Source organism: Electrona antarctica, assembly GCF_951216825.1.
Source record: "Electrona antarctica genome assembly, chromosome: 20".
NCBI classification, from domain to species: Eukaryota; Metazoa; Chordata; class Actinopteri; order Myctophiformes; family Myctophidae; genus Electrona; species Electrona antarctica.
This window is the reverse complement of record NC_136801.1, coordinates 31,993,355-32,000,854: the sequence shown is the minus strand read 5'-3', so window position 1 is coordinate 32,000,854 and position 7,500 is coordinate 31,993,355. Positions and strand designations below refer to the sequence as shown.

Here is a 7,500-nt window from a genome sequence, read left to right as displayed (position 1 = left end):
AGTAAAGGTATCAATACTGCAATATGGAAATCCTCTGCTACAAGTACATGTCCGTAATTCAAAATGACTTGAGTAAAAGTACAAAAGTATTAGCATCCAAATGTATTTAATAGTACCAAAAGTACAAAGTACTCATTATGCAGAATGTCCCATTTCAAATTGAAAATAGCTAATCTACAAGCCCACAATGTGTCGCATTGTGACGCATTGTGAGCTTAGATCGGCTATTTTCAAATGGCCAAAATATTTTGGTGGGCCTTGCTGGAAATGGCTGATCTACAAGCTCACAACGCGTCGCGACGCGTTGTGAGCTTGTAGATCGGCTATTTTCAGCATGCAACCAAGTGTAAAATGACTTATACTGGATATCTCGTCCACTAGTCCCTTCCTAACAGTTTTAGTCTAGTTTTTATTGGTTGACGAAATTGTCAGTATATTTAGTCTTGGTTTTAGTCATCATAGCTTAGTTTTTATTTAGTTTTCGTTTAGTTTTCGTCAGTGGAAAATGGTAGTCTTAGTTTTAGTCGACGAAATCAACACTGGAACCCAGACTAATGATTGGCTGGAACCCAGGCCAGTGATTGGATGAGATGGATGTGATTGGATGCGATGGATGTGATTGGATGCGATGGATGTGATTGGATGCGATGGATGTGACGGGATCTCGTGGTTTGATACTACTCCCCAGATAAAGGAGGGGAAGTTTGAAAGAGTTTGATTTTTGTGTGACATTGTTATAGTGATTCTCCTTGAAGTGAATTGTGCTGAGCAGGAAGCTCACACACTAATTGGTGTCCTCGTTATCTAGTGATTAGTCTAATTGAAGCCTGATTGACTGGTGTTGCTGTCGCAAGGGGTTGTGCGTGTGTGCGTGTGCGTGTGTGTGTGTGTGTGTGTGTGTGTGTGTGTGTGTGTGTGTGTGTGTGTGTGTGTGTGTGTGTGTGTGTGTGTGCGCGAGCGTGCGTGCATGTGTGTCTTTGTGTGTGTGTGTGTGTGTGTGGGGGGGGGGGGCTGTGGGTGTATGTGTTGTTGGTTATGTGCACGTTTGTGGATGGGAGGGGAGGGGGTGTGCAGTAATTCAAATTCTTAAAGGAGCTATATGTGGACAGCATTTGTTGATACTTTAACATTAAAGTGATGAACACATTAATGCATACCTAATTACAGTGCAATACTATGACTGTAAAAAAAATATTTTGTATTTTTACATGGTGGTTTTTTGATTGATTGATTGAAATATTTATTTTTGCAGTTTGCAGAATTACTGTACATTTCAAGCACAAACTCAATACAAAGGCTGTTAACTGGGAGTGGACGACCCAATTAAGCATTACACTTGTTTACAAGAGGGTCCACCATGTTCAATTCATCAATTCATGGTATAGAGGATATGCGGATTATGCGCGTGACGTCATAATCAAACCAGGAAGTTATGCAGGAATGCCTACTGAGTGGCTAAAAACTACTTTCTGGCCTTGACAGCCCATACATCCAAACAGAAAAGTCATATCTAATTGCATTAAGTAATATCTGGCTAGGTGGTCATTGTCGGGAGATAATTCACCGACAGGGAGCTCAAATGTTTTCAAAAATTTTTTTTTGAGCAATGTTTAGCTGTAAATGACATTGTGTGTCACTAGTGTGTGTGTGTGTTTACATGGCTGTCATGTTGGAAACAGCAGTAAATCAAGCGGGGCGCAGCTGGTGCTCAGAGGGTTTGATTAGGCAGAGGTCTGTTATACAGCGGAGTGGTCATTATGATGAGATAACTCACCGCTGAATTAAGCGATTGACCAATCAGAATCAAGCATTCAACCAAGCCATGTAATAAACGACATTAAACAATTTCGATTTCCCATTCACTTTATGCATGCGCATACCCTCTATTGCTAGTTTTACTAGTAAAAAAAAAGGTACAATAATGTAATATAAAATGTAATATAACACTCTGCAGCTCTTCTGATCTCTGTGAATGTTGCGTCCAGATTACCTCATACTGTACCTTCGTTAACACTGATCCCTCTAACGAGATGAATATTAATTCCAGCTTCATGCAAAAACAACAAAGGCCTCGTCCTGACCCCCTTTTTATTATAAGTAAACCTCAACCCTCCTGTTGACACACTTTCAACGGTCACACAAACACCTCATGTACACAACACCACAACACCATACACCTCATAAAGTATACACACGACACAACACGACTACACAACACCACAACACTATACACCTCATAAAGTATACACACGACACAACACGACTACACAACACCACAACACTATACACCTCATAAAGTATACACACGACACAACACGACTACACGACGCCACACAACTCTACATGCGCTCATTCACTAGTCCAAAGGCATGATGCACATTTTGAGCCACCATCCTAGGGCATTAAGCAACTAGTCGACTAGTTTACTAGTCGACTAGTCGACTAGTTTACTAGTCGACTAGTCGACTAGTTTACTAGTCGACTAGTAAATCCACTAGTCGACATTGTTGGTACTAGTTGACTAGTTGATAAAAAAAAAGTGTATTTCTTTATTTTATTTTTATTTTTCCAGATTTTGTAGGCCTCAAGATCAGGTAGATTATAGTTATAGTCACCATGTACACAGTTTTACAAATATTTATTTCCAAAAAAATATATTATTAATTAATTCATTAATTAATTAATTTTATTTTTTACATAATAGGTAGTTAAACAACTAGTCAACTAGTAAAAATGACTAGAAGTGAATGCCCTAATCCATCCGCCTGTCCATCCGCATTTAACAGTCCAGCCTTCATTCCTTTTGTATACCGTAGTGTAGTTGTTGTGCAGTGTAGTTCATGCTGACTCCAGGCGGAGCTCAGGGCTGAAGACACCCAGTCGATATCTTAGTAGCCTCGGAAACCCAGACGTTTTCAATTCGGCATATAGTTGCGCAAACGTCGCTCACTCTCTGCTGATTTCTGATCGTCTGCGCCATTGTTAAATTGACGCACACGCGGCACACACTCCTCTCTCTCTCTCTGTCGCTCTAATTATTTAGTCTCATGTCATGCAGCTGTGTGTAGTTTCTCCCGGCGGATCTGCCTATCCAATAGAAAGCATAGGTGAGTTCCAGTCTAATATTATCTTAGTGGCCAGTGGCCACAGAGGGATCTCCTGCTGTGACGTCACGTCACGCTGTCATGCGTTGTCGTGGCAACACTGACCGCTAAGCTACATTCACACCAACAACTCATTAGTTGGCTAATGTGACGACATTAGCACTCCATGCTAGGCTAGGTAGGCTAAATTAGGGGTTAAAACCCATTGATAAAGCACTGTAGACTAGCCCAGGGGTCTGCAACCTTTTGGAAACAAAGTGCCATGTTTTTATTTTCTAGATGTGCCATGTCAATTGTCAACGGTGATTTTAATGACAATCGTTTTGATTGTCCACGAATGTAACTGTGGGGTTTGATTTGGGCTCTGCTGTAGGTGGAGATGGGGGGAGTGGCTCATGGGAGCAGTCAGTGTCAGGGTTCTTTTGAATGGCAGGTGTTTGTGATTGTGACTAACGAGGTTGATCTCTATTTAGTAGAGTGTTGGGTTTGGCCACACAGACTGAAGACACACAGAGAGCAGAGAGTGCAGCAAGAGAATACCAACTGAACTAATATCCGCGTGGCAGGGATGGCAGGGTTGACTTTATTTGTCACTAAGTATTTATGTTATGTTTAACCAAGTGTTTGTGTGGAGCCAATACATGAGTGAACCTGCATCAAGCTGTCCGTCATTCCATGTGACTGAGAGGAACCCACAGTAGCAACAGACAGCGCTACAATAACCATTTACATGTTTTACATTGTTATAATGATCATTAGACTCAAAACAATAACCTCGATTCTCTCCCAGACTCCCTCCAAAGTCAGAGTTCAGAGTTTTAATGAATGTCGAATTGTGTACACGATGTAATTTGCATACACATGTGAGGGACTTTATTTATTTGGCTACGTTTTTATTTTTAAATAGTTCATCAAAAATGCTCTCTCACACACACATGATCACCATCCTTGGTGCCAATGTTGGCACCGGTGCCTAAGGTTGGCTACCCCTGGTCTAGCCTACCCTGGCACTGTGGTCATCAGGAGGTAAATAGGCCGGTGCCTAAGGTTAAATACCCCTGGGCTAGCCTACCCTCATGGCACTGTGGTCATCAGGAGGTAAATAGACCGGTTTGATTGATTGATTGATTGATTGATTGAAATATTTATTAACAGTTTGCAGAATTACAGTACATTTCAAGCACAAACTCAATACAAAGACTGTTAACTGTGAGTGGACGACCCAATTAAGCATTACACTTGTTTACAAGAGGGTCCACCATGTTCAATTCATCAAAACATTTAGAGACGTACAAATAGACACTTCTATATAGTCAAAGAACAGAACAGGAATTCATCATAGAGGTAAAAAGGGAAAAGAAACATATACAGTTAGGGGAAAAAAGGGTGGGGGGATTCAGATTTTTACGGGGGCCAGTTTCGAATTGCAGCCGTCCGTAGGTGCCCTTTGAGAGCGGTTTTGAAGGAGTCAAGGGATTCGCATGTCTTAATGACTGTTGGTAGGGCGTTCCACATTTTGGTGGTGCCTAAGGTTGCCTACCCTTGGGCTAGCCTACCCTCATGGCACTGTGGTCATCAGGAGGTAAATAGACCGGTGCCTAAGGTTGGCTATACCCTGGGCTAGCCTACCCTCATGACACTGTGGTCATCAGGAGGTAAATAGACCGGTGCCTAAGGTTGGCTATACCCTGGGCTAGCCTACCCTGGCACTGTGGTCATCAGGAGGTAAATAGACCGGTGCCTAAGGTTGGCTATACCCTGGGCTAGCCTACCCTCATGGCACTGTGGTCATCAGGAGGTAAATAGACCGGTGCCTAAGGTTGGCTATACCCTGGGATAGCCTACCCTCATGGCACTGTGGTCATCAGGTAAAGCAGCGGTTCCCAAACCTTTTTGGTCGTGCACCCCCTATTTCCCCCTGACCTAGCTGATGCACCCCCCAATGTTCTATTTGGCCAAAAATTTCAAAAAAATGCCATGTGTGAGGGGAGGGGGAGGAGCGGGGGGCTGGAATGTTGACTGCACTCTCTCAGACACGGAGTGTGAGACACGGAGCGGCTGCGGCTCTATACATCTCCATAAAACGGTGTTTTACTGATTTTGCTATTTGTGTTAAATAACAAACTGTCCGCCATTACCCTTTTCATGTCACGCACCCCCTGGCGCGCACCACAGTTTGGGAACCGCTGAGGTAAAGAGACCAAATAATCACCACATGTATTTCCGGGTAGCATCACGTTGGAACATTATAATTCGTCAAGCTTATTTCTGGAAGAACGGGACACTTAAGATAGTGTTATATAGGCCTATTGACTCTTATAAATAAATATAGTATTTTCTTCAAATTTTCGATAAACCAGACATAGCTATATTGTTCTGGACACTATAATTGTATATCCATAGACATTCTACCCTGAAATACCGCCCTGCACAATAAAATGTATATTGTTTACATACATTCTGATCTGGTCTGGCATAATAGTAAACTCATTAGGATAGCACTGTAGGCTAGGCTAGACTAGCACTGTGGACATTAGGGGGTTAATAGTAAAGTCATTAGCATGATGATAGTGCTGTGCTCATTAGGCGGTTAATGATGAACACATTAACATGCATGTTAGCTTGATTACTGCATCTGCTACACACACACACACCCCCTCACACACACACACGCACGCACCTGCAGGATAGGCCTACAGTACCGTGTGTGTGTGTCTGTGTGCGTGTGTGTTGCGTGCGTGCGTGTGTGTCAGCATCGTATAGGGAATTTTAGTCTAGAGAACACAAACAAGTGAATTAACTCTTTTACACGATCTCTCTCTCTCTCTCTCTCTCGCTCTCTCCCCTGGGTTTTCACAGTGATTATTAAATACAAACATGCATCATCTTCTCCTGGGTCACTAGATCATGACTATACTGTATAATTAATGCAACCAGTTTGGGTGCATTAAAGACATTCTCCCCGTCGTTTCAAGTGTGAATATCACTTATCGTCACTGCCGGGTCAAAACCTTACATGTCCAAACCCGGTACCTTTTCAGGAAACGGTACCGATTTAGTTTGTAGAGAATTAATTTGAATTTCACAATGTATTCCCTTTGACCTCCTGTACATATTTGAATATGTAAATTGGCACTTTACTTTACACCCACTGATTGGGAGCGTTGGGCTGGCAGCAGGTAGAGGTTCAGTGTCTTGCTCAAGGACACGTCGACACGCAACCAGGAGGAGACGGGAATCTAACCGCCCGCTCCAACTCCTGATCCACTCTGGAGGGAGGAGAGGGGAGGAGAGGAGAGGAGAGGGGAGAGGAGAGGAGAGGAGAGGAGAGGAGAGGAGAGGAGAGGAGAGGAGAGGAGAGGATGATGATGAGGACAAGAACAGACCTGTATAGAAAGAACAAAGAGAGAGAGACTGTGTGTGTGTTTAGCATTCCTTCTACTCAGCCTGTCATAATATGTCAACACCTCCGGCACGCACGCACGCACGCACGCACGCACGCACGCACGCACGCACGCACGCACGCACGCACGCACGCACGCACGCACGCACGCACGCACGCAGTATAACAGGGTATATTGACCTTTGTGTAGTGTGTGTGTGTGTGTGTGTGGGTGTGTGTGGGTGTGTGTGGGTGTGTGTCTCTCCATAAACACCTACATGCTGTCTGTTTGTCTGTGTCAGAGCTCTACTGCCCCCTGGAGAGAGAGAGAGAGAGAGAGAGAGAGATGGAGAGATGTTTATTGTCATTAGCGTACCGTACATAAAACATAAAAATCACACCCGTGTGAAGTGAGGGGCACTCTTATCGTACATCATCATAGAGTACATCATCTCATTCCGGCCAATCAGAATTTGCATCCTCACTTTTGTCTTCAATGTTTGTGTTTACACAAACACTCAAAATTGTCCATTCATTGTCAATGGGTTTAATGTTTGTATTATATATTAGGACAAAGTTTGTGTTTACACACAAACAAAATGCTGGACTTTCTTACCCCCCCACCAAAGAGGTCCAGGTGTGATTTTGTGCAAAGCGCATTATTGGCTATTTCCCCTACCATAAGCCCTCAATGAATTGCATTGAATTGAATGGGGCATTGGGGTGTTCGGCTAATTCGCTTATTTCCATCTATCGCTCAAAAATCTCAAAAACCCCATTGAGGGCTTATGGTATGGGAAATAGTCAATAATGCACTTTTGCACAAAATAACACCTGGACCTCTTTGGTGGGGACATAACAACTACAAAAAAAGCCTTCTAGTATGGAATTCTCCTTCAAGGCCGCCCCTGTATGTGGGCGTGGGTGTGTGACACTGAACGCAGCTTCTTTGCAAGAGCTGCGAAAACGCTCTTGACATCATAATAACATGTCCAAACACATGCACGCACTCAC

At 43.3% G+C, this 7,500-nt stretch overlaps 1 protein-coding gene across 1 annotated transcript in view; it reads left to right on the top strand.

The window, feature by feature from the left end:
* LOC306913142 (receptor-type tyrosine-protein phosphatase mu-like) overlaps window positions 1–7,500 on the top strand; it is a 170,287-nt gene that overhangs the window by 74,903 nt on the left and 87,884 nt on the right. The gene's annotated exons all lie outside the window — the stretch shown is intronic.